Source organism: Canis lupus, chromosome 8 (assembly GCF_011100685.1).
Source record: "Canis lupus familiaris isolate Mischka breed German Shepherd chromosome 8, alternate assembly UU_Cfam_GSD_1.0, whole genome shotgun sequence".
Taxonomy (NCBI): domain Eukaryota; kingdom Metazoa; phylum Chordata; class Mammalia; order Carnivora; family Canidae; genus Canis; species Canis lupus.
Window position 1 is genome coordinate 3,999,300 of NC_049229.1, and position 18,921 is coordinate 4,018,220.

General features: G+C 40.3%; 1 long non-coding RNA gene across 1 annotated transcript; it reads left to right on the forward strand.

Moving 5' to 3' along the window:
- Positions 1-1,147: 1,147 nt before the first annotated feature.
- On the forward strand, positions 1,148-18,334 carry LOC111097196. The gene is made up of 4 exons (XR_005362808.1): positions 1,148-1,268; positions 9,426-9,589; positions 9,831-9,957; positions 18,178-18,334. It is a non-coding gene; the product is annotated as an uncharacterized LOC111097196 (long non-coding RNA).
- Positions 18,335-18,921: the final 587 nt, after the last annotated feature.

The window sequence follows — 18,921 nt, forward strand, 5'->3', positions numbered from 1 at the left end:
TTGTACAGATTCACCACATTATGCTTATCCATCCACACTAAAGCCACTTTGACAACACTCCTACTCCCCAACCTCTCTCCCTCACATCCAGGTTGATCAGACTCATGAACTAAGCTTTTCTTTCCAGACTTAAAACAATTTTTTCATACAAATACTTGTACTCACAGAAAATGCATGGAATATGTATAGTGTTTTAAATAATCTATATCAGACAGCATACAATATTTTGCATCATATATTTTCACTTAGTGTTTTTGTGTTTATCCATGCTGCTATAGATGGATCTAGTTACTCCATTTTCATATAATATAATTTTCCATTTTATGTATATGTTTCAAATTTTATTTACCCACTCTCCTCATGATCCTTAGGAGGATCTTTGAGTTCAGTAGCTTTTGATGCCTTTCTGATACTTTAAGGTATATTAAAAATAATTTGTCCAGATTTTTCAGTCCTCAGAGAGAGAGGTAGTCCTGGCTTTTTTGTAGCTCTTCATCCTGCAAACCAAATATTCAAGAATATATACCCACAGAATTTTTTACAGTGTCAAGCTCCAGATAAAATGTCAATAAAATTTTCCACCAGAGAGAGAGAAAATCAACTATGTTCTCTGACTTCAATTCAGCAAAATTAGAAATAAAACTTTATTTTTAAAAAATTTTTAAAAGATTTTATTTATTTATTCGTGAGAGACACAGAGAGAGGGTCAGAGACATAGGCAGAGGGAGAAGCAGGCTCCCTGTAGGGACCCCGATGTAGGACTTGATCCCGATCCTGGGATCATGCCCTGAGCCGAAGGCAGACACTCAACCATTGAGCCAACCAGGCATCCCAAAATACAGAATTTATTGGACAATTTTACAGCTATATGTCTGTTAAATTTAAGAATACTGACCAAAATTAGTGTAGATATCTAATACCTTCTGAACAAGCAGAAATAAAAAGATAAACCTTTATCAATCTGACATTAGTCAAGAAAGGAGGGGGGAAATAGCTAAGAATAAGGAATATCAGGATGGTGCGCAGTGGGTTGAATGATAGCCCCCCAAAAGATATGTTTACATCATAATCCCTGGAATTTGTGATTGTGACCCTATTTGAAAAAGAAGTCTTTGCACATGGAATAAAGTTAAGGCTCACTGGATGAGATCCCCCTCAGTTATCTGAGTGGGCCCTAAATCCAAATCCAATGCTAGGTGTCAAGAGACACGCAGGGAGAGGACTGCTGGTCATATGAAGACAGAGGCAGAGATGGGAGAGATGCACCTGTAAGCCTGGGAATGCCAATAGCCACAGATGCTGGATGAGGCAAGGGATGGAATCTCCTCCAGAGCTTCAGGAGGGAACTCGGCCCTGCCATCACCTGGATTCCAGACTTCTGGCCTCCAGAACTGTGACAAAATAGTTTTTGTCGTTTGTTTGTTTTTTGGGTTTTTTAAAGTAAGATTTTATTTATTTGAGAGAGAGAGAGGGAGAGACAGAGAGAGGCAAAGATAGCACAAGTGGGGGAGGGTGCGGGGAAAGGGAAAAGGAGGCTCCTAGCTGAGCAAGGAGGCTGATGTGAAGCTAGATCCCAGGACCCTGGGATCATGACCTGAGCTGAAGGCAGGTGCTTAACTGACTGAGCCACCAGGTGCCCCTAATTTCTGGTTTTTTGAAGGTCACCACATTTGTAGTAATTTGTCACAGCAGTCTTAGTAAACTAGTATGGATGATAAACAGAAAACACAGTATATGTTAGAAATAAGTCCAAATTTATCGATAATCACAAGCAGGTAAACTAATCTATTCAGACTAGCAGATTGGATTAAATAAAGCAGTACAAAATCTAGTTTTAGGCTGATGACAAGAGGCGGAGTGAAAAAAAGTGGTTGCAGAAGTCATAAATATAAGGATGGAAAAGATAGAGTAGCCAATTATTAACCAAAGAAAGTTGGAGTAGCGATATTAAGTCAGATCATATAAAATATAAGACAATAAAGAATTAATGAGAATAAAAAGCACTGGTACATAATTCTACAGGGAAGACTCCACCAAGAGGGCTTTATTTATTTGCAAGTAAAGTTAAAACAGAAAATAACAAGCTGGAGGAAAGTATTTGCAGCTTATAGGATAGGCTAAGACCTTACTTTCCTAATGCAAAAAGAACCTCTGCAAATCAATAAGAAAAAGACAAAAACTCTTAGAAAAAAAAACTAGGAATATGAATAGGTGTTCACAGAAAATACTCAATTTCAGCAATACAGAAAGAAATGTAGCTTTAAACTATGCTGAAACACCATTTTTACTTATTTTATTTTAAAATTTTTAGTTTTGAAGTGTAGTTGACATGTAATGTTCTATTAATTTCATGTGTACAACATGACTCAGTGATTCTGTACCTTATGCAGTGTTCACCACAGTAAGAGTGGGCACTGTCTGTCATTATACTATGTTATTAAAATATCATTGATTGTATTCCCTATGCAGTACTTTTCATCCCTGTGACTTATTTTGTAACTGGAAGTTTGTACCTCTTAATCACTTTCACCATTTTAAAATGTTTGGATTGGTAAAGGTCCAATAAGTTGATCGAATACTGGGTTAACTGGCATTTAGGGTGTGATGAAACGGGTCCTCTCACACATTGTAAGCAGCAGTACAAATAGATACAACATCTATGGATGGCAATTTGGCAATATGGAATAAAATAACACAAGCATATTCCTTTTGACTTACCAATTTCATTTCTCCTAATTTATTCTACAGATACAAATAAAATGATATATGAAAAAGGCTATTGATTATGCTACTATTTATAAAAGTGAAAGATTGATTACAATTTAGTGAATAGTCATAAAATACAAATACTGTGTGTAACTATTAAAAAGAATGAAGGAGTACGTGGGTGGCTCAGTCTGGTTAAGCATTGGCCCAGGTCATGATCTCAGGGTCCCAGGATGGAACTCCACATTGGGCTCCCTGCTCAGCAGGGGGTCTGCTTCTCCCTCTGCCCCTGCTTGTGCACGCACGTGCTCTTTCTCTCTCTTTCAAAGGAATAAATAAAATCTTTTGAAAAAATAATAAAAATAATAAGGACTCTCAGGATATAGTGATTCATAATCAGCCCCAAAATATATGACTAAATGAAGGAAGTAATGGGCAGTACAGTGTGCACAATATGCCCCTCTTTTATGAGTTACAACTACACAAGTACAGTTCATAATTATATGTAGTTGCTCATACATGCACAAAATGGGAAGGCTAAGTAAAAAAAACAACTGGTAACATTGGTTGCCATTGGGGGAAACGGAGACGCTAGTGGAGAGAAGTTGGTGGGAAACTGAAACCAGCAAACCAACAAACCAAACAACAGTTACACCACACCAAACCAACACCACCATCCTCCCATCTCCATAGAAAGAAAAAAATTGTAAAGATAACCGACAAAACTAAGAGCTGGTTTAAAACGACTAATAAGGGGCTCCTGGGTGGTTCAGTCGGTTAAGCATCTGGCTTCAGCTCAGGTCACCATCTCAGGATCCAGGGATTGAGCCCCAGTCAGGCATCCTGCCCAGCAGGCAGTCTGCTTCTCCCTCTCCCTCTGCACTTCCGCTCCCACCCCACCCCTGTCCCACTCATGCTCATGCTCTCTCAAATAAATGAATAAAATCTTTTAAAAAATGACTAATAAAATAGACAATCTGGGGGAAAATCTGATCAAGGAAAAGAGATTGTACAAATAATATTTGTTAAGATGTGTCCTTTCTTGGTCCCTACCTGTTGTGTGTCAAGGCTGTGGATGAATTCCATGTCATCTAGAATGGGGTAAGGCATAGGCTTTCTCAGGAAAGGGATTGCTTCCAAGGCTGAGCTGCCAAGAGAAGTCATGAACCCTTCCATCTTCTCATCATCCCACGGAGCATGCCGGGGATTATCATGCCTGCAGTGTGGGTCTGCATTCCAGTGAGGGTCCTCATCCCCTTGTAACCTTTCCTTCTGAAAAGTGCCCATGTAGGGACAGCCTTTTCAGTGAAAAAACAAACAGATCTTTTGGCATCAGGAAAACTTGAAAAAATTAAAAGTTGTTAATGAAAACAATTAACAGTTAGTCAACCTCTGTCTTCCTGCCCCCTCTTAATAAAAACACCAGGACAAGATGGGGTTAGAGATGTGTTTTATCAACTAGAAATGGATCATTTTTTAAAAATACAAACTGTTTTGGAGGAGAAACAGAGACAAAGAGAGAGAGGAAAAGACAGAGAGAGGGGGAATTCTGACACTCATTTGCATCCTCCCAATTTGGTATATTTGACATAGATTTGTGTTTTCATAGTCACTCAATTAAAATATTCTCTAATTTCTCTTGTAAATCACTGTAGGTGTATGTGTGTTAAGCAGTGTGTCGTTTCCTCTCCAGATGTTTAGAGATTTTCCGAATACCTTTGTTATTTATTTCTAGTTTAATGTTGTTGAGGCAGAGAGCATACTTGTTTTTTTGGGAGAGTTTTTTTAGACTTTATTTATTTATTCATGAAAGACACACAGAGAGAGGCAGAGACATAGGCAGTGGGAGAGGCAGGCTCCATGCAGGGAGCCTGATGTGGGACCTGATCCCGGGACCCCAGGATCATGACCTGAGCCCAACCACTGAGCCACTCAGTTATCCTGCAGAGGGCATACTTATAATATTTTAATCTTGTTCAAAGTGTTGGGATTTGTTTTATGGCTCAGGATATGGTCTAATTATGATGGATGTTTCATGTGTGCTTGGGAAAAAACTATGTATATTCTGCTTTTGTTGTGTGGAGTGCTCTATACATGCCAGTTAGGTCATGTTGGTTGATTGTATTGTTCAGGTTTTTCATATCCTCATTGATTTTCCATTTTCTTGTCCTAGAGGAGAGAGGAGTGTTGAAGTCAAGTATAAGTGCAGATTAACCTGTTTCTCCTTCAAATTCTAACAGTTTTTACTTTATCTATTTTGAAGTTCTGTTTTTAGATACATACACATTTAGGATAGTTACATCTTCTTGCTAATGTGATCTCTTTTTCATTATGTAATGTTCCTCTTTATCCCTGGCAATAGTCTTTGTTTTGAAGTGTACTCTTTTTGTACTAATATAGCTCCTCCAGCTTTCTTTTGAGTAGTATTTGCATGATCTTCCTTTTTCATCTTTTAACTGCTAAAGCATTTCTTTCTTTGTTTTCAGAGTGAGTTTCTTGTAGACAACATATTGGGTCATGTTTTGTATCTAAACTAACAATCTTTGTTGTTTAATTTGGGGTTCTCTCTGGCCCTTTTTCATCAGCACTTGGTGGAGGCCTTTGGAAAAGAGCTTGTGGGTGAGTTCAGACTCTCTTGTGTCTGGGTGTCCATTGTTCTAAACTAGTGGTTCTCAAAAATGGGCATTTTGCCCCCAAAAGGAAATTTGGTAATTTCTGAAGACATTTTTTATTATCACTACTCAGGGGGAGGAGTGGATACTACTGGCATCTAGTAGGTAGATGCCAGGAATGCTGCTAAATATTCTATGATGCCTAGGACAGCCTTTCACAACAAATAATTATCCTGCCCAAAATGTCAATAGGGTGAAAGCTGAGAAACTGTTCTAAACTGCATGTTAGCCCATATTCAGTGTTAATGAATTCATTAAAATTTTATTTTATTTATTTTTTTAATTCATTAAAATTTTAGTTGCTTTCTTCTTTCACTTTTATGGTAGCCACCTCTTCCTCTCCTACTTTGACAAAAGTGAAACAGTCCCTGTATCCCATCTTTCCTTGGCCAGTTTTCTAAGTCTTCAGAATTCAGCTTGCATGGTTGCCTCAGCTTTCTGATGGGGTCTAGGAAAGTTATAATTCTGTAGATTATCTATATTTTTTCATTGCTAAGGTGGGAGTTGATATTTTCTTGTGGTTTTGTACATTCTAAGTGGAAGCTAAACTTCCACTTGGTTTGGTTTTTAAATATCAGTTTTAAACCAGGATAAGGACAATTATTGACCAATCTCAACAAGGAACATAGTACAAAAATCCCAAAGTTATAGTGGTAGTATATATAAAACAGAGAACAGTAGCTAGAAATTTATCTCAGTCAATGTTCAGAGGTGGAAGGGTTAATTATTCATTCCATTGTCTTCTGCAGATAACTCCCTTTTCGTACTGACATCTGATGGCAATTAAATTCTGATATTTTTTCAGCTACTGAACGAAGAGGATGCTGAAAGCCATCACTATACAGCATATGGCAACATAAGGACTCTTCCATTCACCAATTATGGTGCTGTGGTATATACAAACTAAATCATGGCCACGTAGAATTTATCCCAAGAACACAAGGATGTTCACCAGCAGAAAATGCATAACTATAATTCAGTTCCTTAAGAGATCAAAGGAACAATCCATATGATCATCTCAACAGAAGCAAAAAAATTTAAAATCTATTCAGGATAAAAACAAAACAAAACAAACCAACTCTTAGCAAACTAGGACTAGAAGGGAATTTTCTTTTTTTATATGTATATTTTTTTATTGGAGTTCGATTTGCCTACATGTAGTATAACACCCAGTGCTCATCCTGTCAAGTGCTCCCCTCAGTGCCCATCACCCAGTTTTCTTAACCCAATATAGAATCCTACCAAACATATACAATAAACAGCATTTAAAAGTGAATCCTAACTATATTCACATGGAATTCTGTAGTAAGACAAGGAAGCCTGCAGCACCTCTATTGTTCAATCTTATACTGGAGGTTTTAATCAATACAGTAAGATGAGAGAAGGAAGTAAGATGTAAGAATTCATAAGGAAGAGAAAGACTCAATATTTGCCAATGCATAGAATCTATAGAACTAATAAGATAAGTCAGCAGTTTGCTAGCTGCAAGATCAACATGCAAAATCGGTAATGTTGTCCTACAACATAACAACCAGTTCAAAATGTTAAAGAGAAAAGGGTATCATTCATAAAATCTATTAGATATCTAAGAATAAAAATAACATAGAATTTGCTCTATCTTAACAAGGAAACATAAAAAACATTTTTGAAGAGTGGAACAAAGTTCTGAGTAAGTGGAGAGATCTACTACATGTGGGAAGGCTCAATAACACAAAGATACCCATTTGTCCTCATTTTGCTCTATGGGGTCATTGTAATTCTGATAAAAATTACAATAGTTTGTTTTTGTTTCTTAGTGGAACTCCTACGGAAGAATGAAACTTTAAGAATAGTAAACAATTTTGATGAAGAAAAAAGGTGGGGATACTTGCCTTACTATATATCAAGACTTATTAAAATGCTATGGAAAACAAAATAGGCAAATAGACCAATAGAACAGAATAGATTGCCCAGAAACAAACTTTCACATGGATGAAAGTTTGGGAAATGACACAAGTGAGATTATACAAGCCAGGGGAGGAAAGGAAGGACTAGTCAATAAATACTAATGGTATGACTGGTTTTCTACATAAAAATAAATTAGATCCTGAGGCACCTGGTGGCTCAGTCAGTTAAATGTCTGCCTTTGGCTTAGGTCATGATCCCAGGGTCCTGGGATTGACTCCCACATCAGGCTCCCTGCTCAGTGGGGAGACTGCTGCTCCCTCTCCCTCTGCCCCTACCCCCTGCTCATGGTCTCTCTCTCTCAAATAAATAAATAAAGTCTTTAAAAAAATAAATTTGATCCCTACTTCAAACCATATACAAAAATAAATTGAAGTTGTGTAAAAAACTACATTTGAGGGATGCCTGAGTGGGGCTGCTATTTTATAAGGGTGGCTGGGGAAGGCCATCCTGATAAAGTGAGTTTGGCATATGGATATCCAGGTGAAGAAATTCTCAGACAGAATGACCAACTTGAGCAGTGGCTCTTAAGCAGAAGTATACCTGGTCATCGAGGAACAAGAGTACAGTATGTTTGGAGGAGGTGTGGATAAAGAGTGATAGAAGATAAGGTCGAAAAGGAGATAGGGAGACAGGGTATGCAATGCCTGAAAGGCCATTGATAAGGACATCTGAAGGGTGTGGGGAACCACTGGAAGGAAGATTTGAGCTAAGAAATGACAAGATACAGCTAACAGTTTCTAAGGATTACTCTAGCTACTGTGTGGAGAGTGGATTGGAAAGGGGTAAGGGTGAAAGGGACGGGGTGTTCAGTCAGTAGGCCATTCTAATAGTCCAAGCAGGAGATGATGACTTGTCTCTGGATAATGGTGGTAGAGGTAGAAGTGCATGCATTCTGATGTATTTTGGAAGTGGAGAATTTATAATTTGCTCATACAGGATGAGAGAGAAAGGGAGAGGTCAAAGTGTAGAGTTTCCAAAGCCCAAGTGACTGGGTTAATGGTGGTGCTTTTTAATAAGATGGTGAACTCTGCAGGAGGAGTAGGCTTGTGACAGAGCATTAATAACCTGGTTTTATTTTATTTTATTTTATTTTATTTTATTTTATTTTATTTTAAATATTTATTTATTTATTTATTCAGAGAGAGCGAGAGGGAGGCAGAGACACAGGCAGAGGGAGAAGCAGGCTCCATGCAGGAAGCCCAACGACGTGGGACTCCATTCCGAGTCTCCAGGATCACACCCTGAGCTGCAGGCGGCACTAAATCGCTGCGCCACCGGGGCTGCCCCAGAACCTGGTTTTAAACATGTTGAGTTAGAGATGCTTATCAGACATCAAGTGGACAGCTAACTAATATATGAGTCTGGAGTTCAGGCAAGATGGTGAAGCCAGAGATGTCAATTTGAGAGTGGCTAGACTACAGATTGCGTGTGAAACTATGGCTGGATGAGATCCCCTAATGAATTAATGTTCATCAAGGAAAGGAGGTCTGAGGCTGGAGCCCCAGGTGCTCCAGTTTTAGACCCGGAAAGGAAGAGAAGGAACCAGTAAAGGAGTATTAGTGAGATTTGATGAGAATCAAAGAGAAGGAGGTATCTCAAGAAGGAGGGAACGATCATGTCAGATGCTGCTGAGAGGCTGAATAAGATGAGGACCGAGCATTTATCATTAGATTTGGCAAAGTGGAGGTCAACCACAGCCTTGCTGATAGTTTTAGCGAGTGGTGATGATGAAAGCCTGTCGGGCCTAGCTTTAAGAAAGGACAGAAGAGCAAGGGGAGAGGGTGAGTGTAGAGGATCTACAGGAGTTTTCCTGTAGAGGGAGGAGGGAAAATGGGATGGTAGTTGAGGGGGATATGTATTAAGGGAGTTTGGGGTTTTGTTTTTATTTTTTATTTATTTTTTAAAGATTTATTTATTTATGAGAGAGAGAGAGAGAGAGAGGCAGAGACACAGGCAAAGGGAGGAGCAGGCTCCATGCCAGGAGATTGACGTGGGACTTGATCCCGGGACTCCAGGATCCCGCCCTGGGCCAAAGGCAGGTGCTAAACCGCTGAGCCACCCAGGGATCCCTGTTCTTATTTATTTATTTTTTTAACACAGGAGATATACAGAGTGTATGCTGAAGAGAATGATCCTGTACAGACAGTATCTTTGAAAAAGTGAGAAGAGATGCCACCCAGGGCAGAAGTGGAAGTGTTGGCTTTGCATGGGAGCACTGACAGTTTATCAGCTGTAACAGAAGGGAAAGTAGAGAATTGAAGTTGGTAATACTTTTTAGATTGCTTCTATATGCTCCATACAATTGGAAGTAAGGTCATCAGCTAAAAATGAGAACATGGAAGGCTTTGGAAATTTTAGGGAAGAGAAGTTATGAAGTAATTGTCCTTAAGAATATGAGAGAGTGATCAATTAGGGAAGTGGAGCTGAAAGAATGAAGGGCAGCCTGATGGCCTTCCTAAGGTTAGTGGTCATGAATATCACCGTGCTTGTGTGTTTTTTTCCCAGCAAACATCATTTGCTGATGTGCTATTGGAGAGTGAATGGAGAACCATATTTATTCAATGTTGGGGTTTTTCCAGAAAAGTTCAAGGGAAGAAAAAAAGAGCAAGAGAATGACCACACATACAGAGAAGTGAGTATAATGTTGGAATGTGGATTCTAAGCCACATAGGGTAGGGGGTAAGGACTCGAAGGTGTGTGGGATATTAAAAGTTGGCAGGTCAATGGAAAGCAGGCTGTTAGAGTTGAAGAATTATTGAAGTCAGGCTATCAGAGGCAGTGTGCTGAAACATAAATATTGAACAGGGGGACACTAGTCATCAAGAGAAAGGAGTGAATGTGATTATTAGTAACTGGCAAGGTCTCAGGCATGACTGGAAGCAGGTGGCGTGGGAAAGATGAAGGCAGGATCACTGGGTGTAAGAGGATTGGGAATCAAGATCATCCTTGTAGGTATTGAAATCCCTAGTAATTGAGTAATGGGGAGGGAGACAATGAACCAGGGGATAAAATCTTCAAAGAATGAGGAGTGATAACTGGAAGGCCAGATGACTGCAAAAAGTCAGAATAAAGGGAGTAGTCCACTAAAATTAGCACTCAGAAAGTGCAAATAACCCTTAAAAATTGATGAGAAACAGCCCAATAAATAGTGCACAGAGAATGACAGCCCATCAATTTACAGAAGAGGAACCCTGAATGGCCATCAAACATGCAATGAAGACCAACTGCACTGGTAATCAGGAAAATCCAGACCACAATGGGATGCTATTTCACATCTCTGAGAATGCCAAAAGTGGGAATATCTGAGAGCATAAGCATTAAGAATGACTTGGAGGAACCGGTGCTCTCAAATGAGTGTAAACTGGTACAACAGCTTAGGAAAACAAATTTGGTATATAGTAAAGATCAAGATGTGTGTGCCCTTTGACCCAGCCTCCTCCTCCAAAATAAATTCTACGGGAAAGTTTACACATGTGTGGTGCAAGGTGATGTGCACATGATGCTTATGGCAGCATTTTCTTTCTTTAATAGATAAAAACTAAAACAACCCAAATGTCCATCAACATGAAAATGGACAATTGTGTCTGTTCATACAGTGAGAACACTCTGTTCTGTGCAGTGAAAGCGAATGGACTAGAGATTCATGTGTTGTGATTCAATTCCAAAAATATAAATTTGATGACAACCAGTAAATTTCAGTATGATAGGTACAGTGCCATAATACAATTTTTGGTAAAGCATAAAAACAAGCAAAACAATACCTATTATTTATGAATGTAAATGTAATAAAAATGTAAAAACATGGGCAAGAAGGATGCACACAACTTTAGGATGGAAGCCTTCTCTGGGAAGAGTGGAGAGAGGGGAATAGGATCTTGGAGAAGCACAGAAGGAGGTTTCTTCTCAATTTGTAATGTTTTACTTAAAAAATATGAAATAGGGCAAAATGTTAACATTTATAAAATGTGGGTGTTGGCCGCATTACTTTGTTCTTTGTCATTCACTTGAAATATTTCACAATAGAAAAAGTCCATGGCATATATAAGATGACAGCACTTTGAGAGGATCAGATAAACACATTTTTAACGTTCATGTAATTCCGCTGTTCAGTGTCAGTCTGTTAATTTATAAGTACTTCTGGAACACCTAAAAATTGCATAACAGTGCTCTCAGTATCAGGACAGCTGCAGAGGGTGAGTAGAATTTCGAAACAGATGTCAGATATATGAACATGCCACTCGTCGAAACATGTAATGCATCGTGACAAATATGCATTAGGAAGAGATGCTATCACTGGTAGATTAGTCTAGAATGGGCTGAAATTGACAAAAACCTCCTGAACTATTTCTCTGTGGGTATAGCTCTCTAGAGCTCTAATCTGTGACTCTGCTTTCCCCTCAGGCTCTCTTTAGGCCATAAGGGCATATGGAAACCTGTCTCTCCTTTCCTGTGTGATACATAAATATTTATTTAACAAATAGATACTAAGGGCTTCCTGTCAGGCTCATGCATAGCCATGTACTGTGCGCTCCCTTTCCTGGGTCCTCTCCCTGTTCCTGCAATCATTAGCCTATACCCCTCTGTCTGCACTCTCCTGGGAAGGTGAACCCCTATCGTCCTCCAGAACCTTTTGCTACTGGGAACCTAGCTGGGGAGGCAGAAGCTTGCCTTAGGAGGGGTTATTCAGGGATATTACAGGTAATACTAAGGATATCACATTTTGCTTAAATGTTTTCATGACTCAAAAAAAAGGGTTAGGAGTGTGATGGACAGGGAACAGGTGAGCTTAAAGGGAGTGTCCTGAAAGACAAGAAGAAACGGGAGGAAGCTCTTATATAGCAGAATGTTCGGGGTGATCAGCGGAGCTTCAGGACTGCTACAGCCCCAGGCTTCTGTTTAAGAATCAGAGGAAAGCACCTGAGTTCATTGGCCCCAGGTAGGTTTGTCTGTTTCCTCCACTGACAATCCTGGGGGACAAAGGGCTGTAGAGACTGGAGAAGCTAGAGTCCTCTAGAAGCACTAGAGGCCAGAGCCTCTTCTCAGCACAGTCCCTGCCCTGCAAGGCTTGAAATTGGTCAGGTTGGGTAGGGTGTGGTAGTGGACACTGGTCACCGCCAGGAGGGCCAGAGTATGGACAGGGATAGTCTTAAGACTAGGACTCAAGTCCTTAACAGAGGAAGTGCTAACCTCCTTATTTTTTATGTACCAAAGATATCAGCTCAAATCCCTACTCCCTTCTGTCACAGTTAGTATCAGCCATGCCAGAGGCACCATGGCACCAACTGTCCCTACCCTCAAAGAGCATGTCAAGGGGGCTCTTCCAGGGCTAGGCATGGGAGGGAGGGGAGTGCTCCATCTGAGCCCTCCTGTGAATCTTGGCACCTTGCAATTGTCTAGAGGTTTCTACAGTGTAATCAGAACATATTATTTCAGAAAATTTAAGAACAGTCCAATTTTCATACATTACCTAAAATCTCTAAATGTACAGCTAATTTAAAGTTATGAAATTTTAGCAGCAGATTTTCACTATTCACAGCTTTAGTAATAATTGCCAAATTCTACACTCAAAATCCTCTAAGGTATGTGTAGTTGGTAAAAAAATTTTTAATTAACCTTTTATTTTGGAGTAATTTTAGATTTACCGAAAAGTTGCAAAACTAGTACACTCTTCATTCATTTGGTTTCCTCTAACGTTAACCTTTTATGTAAAACAATGGCACATTCATCAAAACTACAAAATGAACACTGGTACAATTTCACACTAAACTACCTGCTTTCTTCCTAGCACTCCAATTTTTCCAATAATGTCCCTTCAATGTGCCACGATCCCATGCAGGATACCACAATGTATTATTTCCTTAATCCCCTCCTATCCCAGACATTTCCTCAGTCTTGTTTTTCATGATCTCAACAGTTTTGAAGAGTATCAGTCAAGACATTGTAGAATGTACCTCAGTTTGGGTTGGTCTGATGTTTCCCTCACAATTAGGCAGGGATGCTTGGGCTAGGGAGACCAATTCCCCAGCGGTGAAGTGCCCTTTATATCTCATCATATCGGGCACACATGACAGCAAATGACTTATACGGCGATGCGAACCCTGATCACTGGGTTAGGGCAGTTTCTTCTGGGTTTCTCCACCGTGCGGTTACTATTGTTCCTTTTCTACACTTGATTCTTTAGAAGCAAGGCTCCAACTCCAGCTTACTTTCAAGCGAGGGGAGAAGGGATTCCTCTCCAGCTCATGCAAAGGAAATATGATTTGGAATTCTTCTATAAAGAAGGCTTATTTCTTCTTCATTTATTTATTTAGTCATTTTTTTGGTATCAGTATGGACACATGTATATTTATTTTATACATTAGATTAAAATTCAATACTATGTTATTTATTTTGTTGCTCATTTGTTCCAGCTTTGGCCACTGGGAGCTCTTTCAATTTGGCTCTTTTGTCCTTTGACATCCTTCTGTCCTTTTTTTCTTTCTTTCTTTTTGTTTGTTTCTATTATTATTATTATTATTATTTATTTTTTATTTTTTACTACTGTTTACTTTCTGGCAGTACATGGTGTTCCAGGCTCTTCTTATATTTTTCTTGCTCCAGCCATAGAAGAAGTCATTTCTCCAAGAAGAAACTGGGCATTTTAAAATAGTAGACTTTTATATATCAAAGCAAAGTATTCTTTTTTTAAAAAAGATTTTTAATTTATTTATTCATGAGAGAGAGAGAGAGAGAGAGAGAGGCAGAGACACAGGCAGAGGGAGAAGCAGGCTCCATGCACCGGGAGCCTGACGTGGGATTCGATCCCGGGTCTCCAGGATCGCGCCCTGGGCCAAAGGCAGGCGCTAAACCGCTGCGCCACCCAGGGATCCCAACTTAACCACTTCTTTAAAGGCTCCATCTCCACTCCCAAGACACACTGAGGTAATTGAGGTTAGGGTCTCAACATATGAATTTGAGGGCCGGGGAGGAACACAGTTCAGGCCATTATACTCCTTAAGATCAAGATCGAACTTGTTTTCAAACCCAGAGATTTAAGCAGAAAGTGCATGGTTGTTTCAAGCTTTTATGTTGAATACAGATGTGAACTTGTCTATTCTGAATCCTATGATTCTGTTCTCTAAGAAAGGTTAGGTTAGCTATCTTCATTACTTCTCTACTTGTGTGAGGGCTTAATAGTGGTAGAAAGACTGGGATAGACCACTCAGAAAATAGAATAGGAATTCAGACAAAAAATGAGCACTAGAGCAACAAGTATTAGCTATTTCAGTCATTAGGGCCTCCAATGAAATTTATGCCTCCTTGAGTGTGATCACCATTTATATAAAAATTATCGATTTCTAAAAAACTCCAAGAGATTTTTTTGGTGTGTGTGTGTGTGTGTGTGTGTGTGTGTGTGTTTTGTCCATTGGAGAAAGCCCCAAATCCCATGGCCTTGCCTCAGCATCCCACCTAACCTCAGCAACCCAGGAGGCCCTCCGCTCTGTCGCTGCTGGCTGCCTATGTCTCCTGCCTCAGACCCACTCTGACTAGACTCTGTGTCTGGAGCATTCTTAGCCCCAGCTATCAAGATGAGGTGACTAGTAGCTCTACCTCACTTCTTTTACAAGTGCTTGCTCACCTCTTCTGCCCTGGGTACTCACTCTGTCTCAGTTTATCTTCTAGAGGCCAGGCACTTGTTTGTGTTGTGCTGTGTTTCAACAGCCAAGCTTGTGCCTTATTCCTCGGCTCTGTCAAATTGTAAAGACTAATGGTTAAAGATGTGCCTCCCTTATTAAGAGTCAGGAGTACATGTTACAGAGTAGATGTCTGTTTTAATAAAGTTACTTTAAAGTGATTCTAGAAATATAAAAATAGCCCCAGTGGATGAATTTGTATTTTCTTCTTCTGTAGAGCTTAGGTCAGTTGTTTTCTTCAAGTCAAAGCCAAATGAATTTCTTTTAAAGCTTTTAGGTTGAAACAGCTTTAGGTTCAGAGGAAGTTGCAAAAATAGTACAGAGAGGTCCTGTGTACCCTTCTTTCATCCAGAATTTCCTATCCATATTCTAAATGAAAGTACAGTATTAAACCCAGGAAACTGACATTGATACAATCTACAGACCTTACTCAGATTTCACCAGTTTCATATGCAATCATTTGCATGTGTAGTGCTGGACTATTATCACATGCAGATTTGTGAAGCCACCACCACAACTGAGATATAGAATTGTTCCATTAGCACAAATATCCCTCATGCTACCTCTTTATAGCCACACCCAGCTGCTTCCTGCAACCCCCTCCCTAACCCCTGGCAACCACAAATCTCTTCTCCATATGTATAATTTTGTCTTTTGAGAATGCCACATTAGTGGCATCATTAATGGAATTGCCTTTTTCACTCAGCATAATTTCCTTGAGCTCCATCCAAATTGTTGTAGTTTATTGCTTTTTATGCTCTAGAGTGTTTTCTCACACCAACCAATTCTTCAACACCAGCTAGGTGTCCAATAATATAATTCAATTGTGACATTAACTAGTTAGTGTCAGATGCCAGAGGTTTAAGGGTTTGGTCCCAAATGTCTGCCCCTAGTCCAGACACCAATTACAGGTCTCTAGTCACCCATGTTACTGACCAACTGGCTATAAATCGAGAATACCCACAACCTTCTTCTCAGATTTGATGATTTGCTAGTATGACCTGCAGAACTCAGAACATTTAGTTTACTTACATTTACTGGTTTATTATAAAGGATATAACTTAGAAACCGCCATGTGGAATTGATGTATAGGGCAAGGTATAGGTGAGTTTGTGTGTGTGTGTGTGTGTGTGTGTGTGTGTGTGTATGTGTGTGTGTAGTTACAATACCTTTTTCTGGAAGCTCTCTGAATCTCATTATTCAAGAGTTTTTATAGCACTCCTCCTCCAGCCCCTCTCCTCCTGAGGTGGGTGGGTGGAGCCGTCGGTTCCAACTTTCTCATCACTTGGTCTTTCTGTTGAACAGCCCCATCCTGAGGCTAATTCCCCCACCCTAAGTCACCTTACTAGCATTAACTCAGCTTGTGATTGAAAAGGGACCTCTTATGAATAATAGAAGATATCCCTATCACTCAAAAAATCCCAAGGATTTTAGGAGCTCTGTGCCAGGATCCAGGGACGGAGATCAACTATATTTTTATTTTATACCACTGGGTAGATGTACCATACTTGGCTCAACAATTCATTGAAGGACTTTTGAGTCATTTCCAGTTTGGGCTAATACAAATAAAGTTTCTATAAATGTTCATGTGCATGATGTTGTGTGGACATATGTTTTCATTTCTCTGGGATAAATGCCCAGGAGTACAATTGTTGGTCATATGGTAAGTATATGTTTATTTTTAAAGTTTGAGGATAGCCAAGACAAATATATAAGTTCTGTGGGCTCAGAACAAGTAGCCCCTCCCTGGAGGGGAATCAGAGAAGGCAGTAGAGTTTAGATATTAAAATTTCAAACTATATTCAGTAGACTTGGTTTTGAACCTGAGCTTTTCTCTTTTGGTGAGAGATTGAATAAATTCTCTCTTTGTCCCAGTTTATAGTTCTGCAATATGAGGATAGTAACTACCACTAACTCGAAATGTTATCATGACTATTAAATTTAAAATAATCATGTAGAGTGCATAGCACTATGCTTAGGACATAATGGTCAATAAATGTGATATATATAACAGATGCTGTTGGTGTCCTGCTTATGTCCCCTGGGCACTCACCTTTCTGTACATAGAAGCCCAATGTCCAACAGCAAGTAGCTAGGACTTTTCCTGAAGGCTCCTGAGCACAGGTGGGACAGGTTGACAATGCTTTGGAATTAATACTGCTCAGTAGCAGTCCTCAGTAGCAGACGGGAGTTGGAAATACACTCTCATGAGATTAACTGAATGTCCTGATTTGCTTAGGACTGAGCAGTTTCATGGAACATGGTCTTTCAGTGCTAAAACCTGCAGTCCTGGGAAATTGGAATGGTTTGTACCCTAAATCCCCAATGTCCTTGCCTTTTGGGTAGGATAACTCTGAACAGAGTTCAGAGTTCATCAGCAGGATTGACCTTCAGATCCCCATAGAGGTAACTCATTTGATAATGCACCTCCTATGGATGATCTTCCCTTCTACCTCTCTACCTCCACTCTCCTAACATTGTTTCCCAGGGCCATCTCCAGGGTCAACCTAAGACAATTGTTCCTTGATCTCCCCAGAAGGAGGTGAGAGATGTGGGTTGAGAGAAAGGCGTTGCAGAAATGAGGTCTTACTGATGCAGTTGCAATGGCACAGGTAGCATGGGATCTTTGGGCAGGTGGACCAGAACAGTGTGGAGGGGGTGGTGAGCATAGAGACTCCACAAAAGTTTTGGTACCAGAAGAGAGTGGTTGGACTTTTATCTCCAGTTGAATGAGAGTCATTTGTGATGAAGAGAAACAACTTGCCTGTCAAATGCTGACAAGTTTGGTATCTCTGATGTGGGGGCTAAGGCTGTTGCTTCAGTGGGGATCTGAGAGAAGACGGGGTTGTGGAAGCTCGGGGAGATGACAAGAGCTTGGGTCAGGTGGTTGCAGCAGGCTGGGGAAAGTTGAGAAAGTTCAAAGTAGTATCTTTGTGGAAGAATGGATGTGTGGGGAGAAGTACAAAGGTGGCTCCAGGAAGTATCACTTAGGCACCTACCTGGAGCCCAGCACTGCAGCTGCCCACGTCTGCTGTGGTAGTGTGGTTCACTACGATGAGGAAGCCCTTCACGGAACAGGTAGTGGAAAGGCATGAGCAGCTCTGTACTTCCCTGGGAAGTTTGAAGGATGCATGGAGACACAGATCCCTACGTATTTCATGATGAGATTGTCTTCCCAGGTTCCTTCTCAGTATGGGCTCTGCCATGCTCCGAGCTGCGTGGTGGACCTTGAGGGGTCTTCAACGTTCCTTGGTCCCTCTCTCCGCAAGAATGAGCAGCAATAGGACAGACAGGAGCTATGCCCTGGCTGATAAAGTGGCTGTGATCACTGGATCCACAAAGGGGTAAGTGAATGAGAATTCTCGCTGACCTATCATAACACGTCAACATCTCCATCCCACGTCAGGCTCTGCAGTCAATGCCTTTCTCATACAACTTGCCTGACCCCCTCACAGCTCTCACATTTATAATTAACTCCAAATCTCAGCAACTCTCCCTAAAACATCTGGTTTCTGAGTTCCAAAAATGATATGGATAGAAAACTAGCTGTTTCTGAGTCAGAGTAGTGTTGGGGATTTAGTCTCTGTCACTTACTTGCTGGGTAACCTGAAGACATTTAACTTTTTATCATCGGGACAGCCCTCTATCCCTGTCCTTCATAGGCACATCACTGTGGTCTTTTAGGGTCTTGGTCTACCAAGGAGAAGCCCAAGACCTACTTGTCTCTCAGACTCAGGGGTTCATTGGCTGCAAATGCCCACCAGCACTAGGGCAATGGGCAGGACAACATCTCAACCAACTTAGAGACCTTTTATAGATGTACCTCTCCTTTCATCACATTTCTTCCAGTGTCCTTCCAATTCCACTCATCATCTAGCTGCCATAAGGAGCCTCAATCTGTAATGAGGCACTACGGCAGGCAG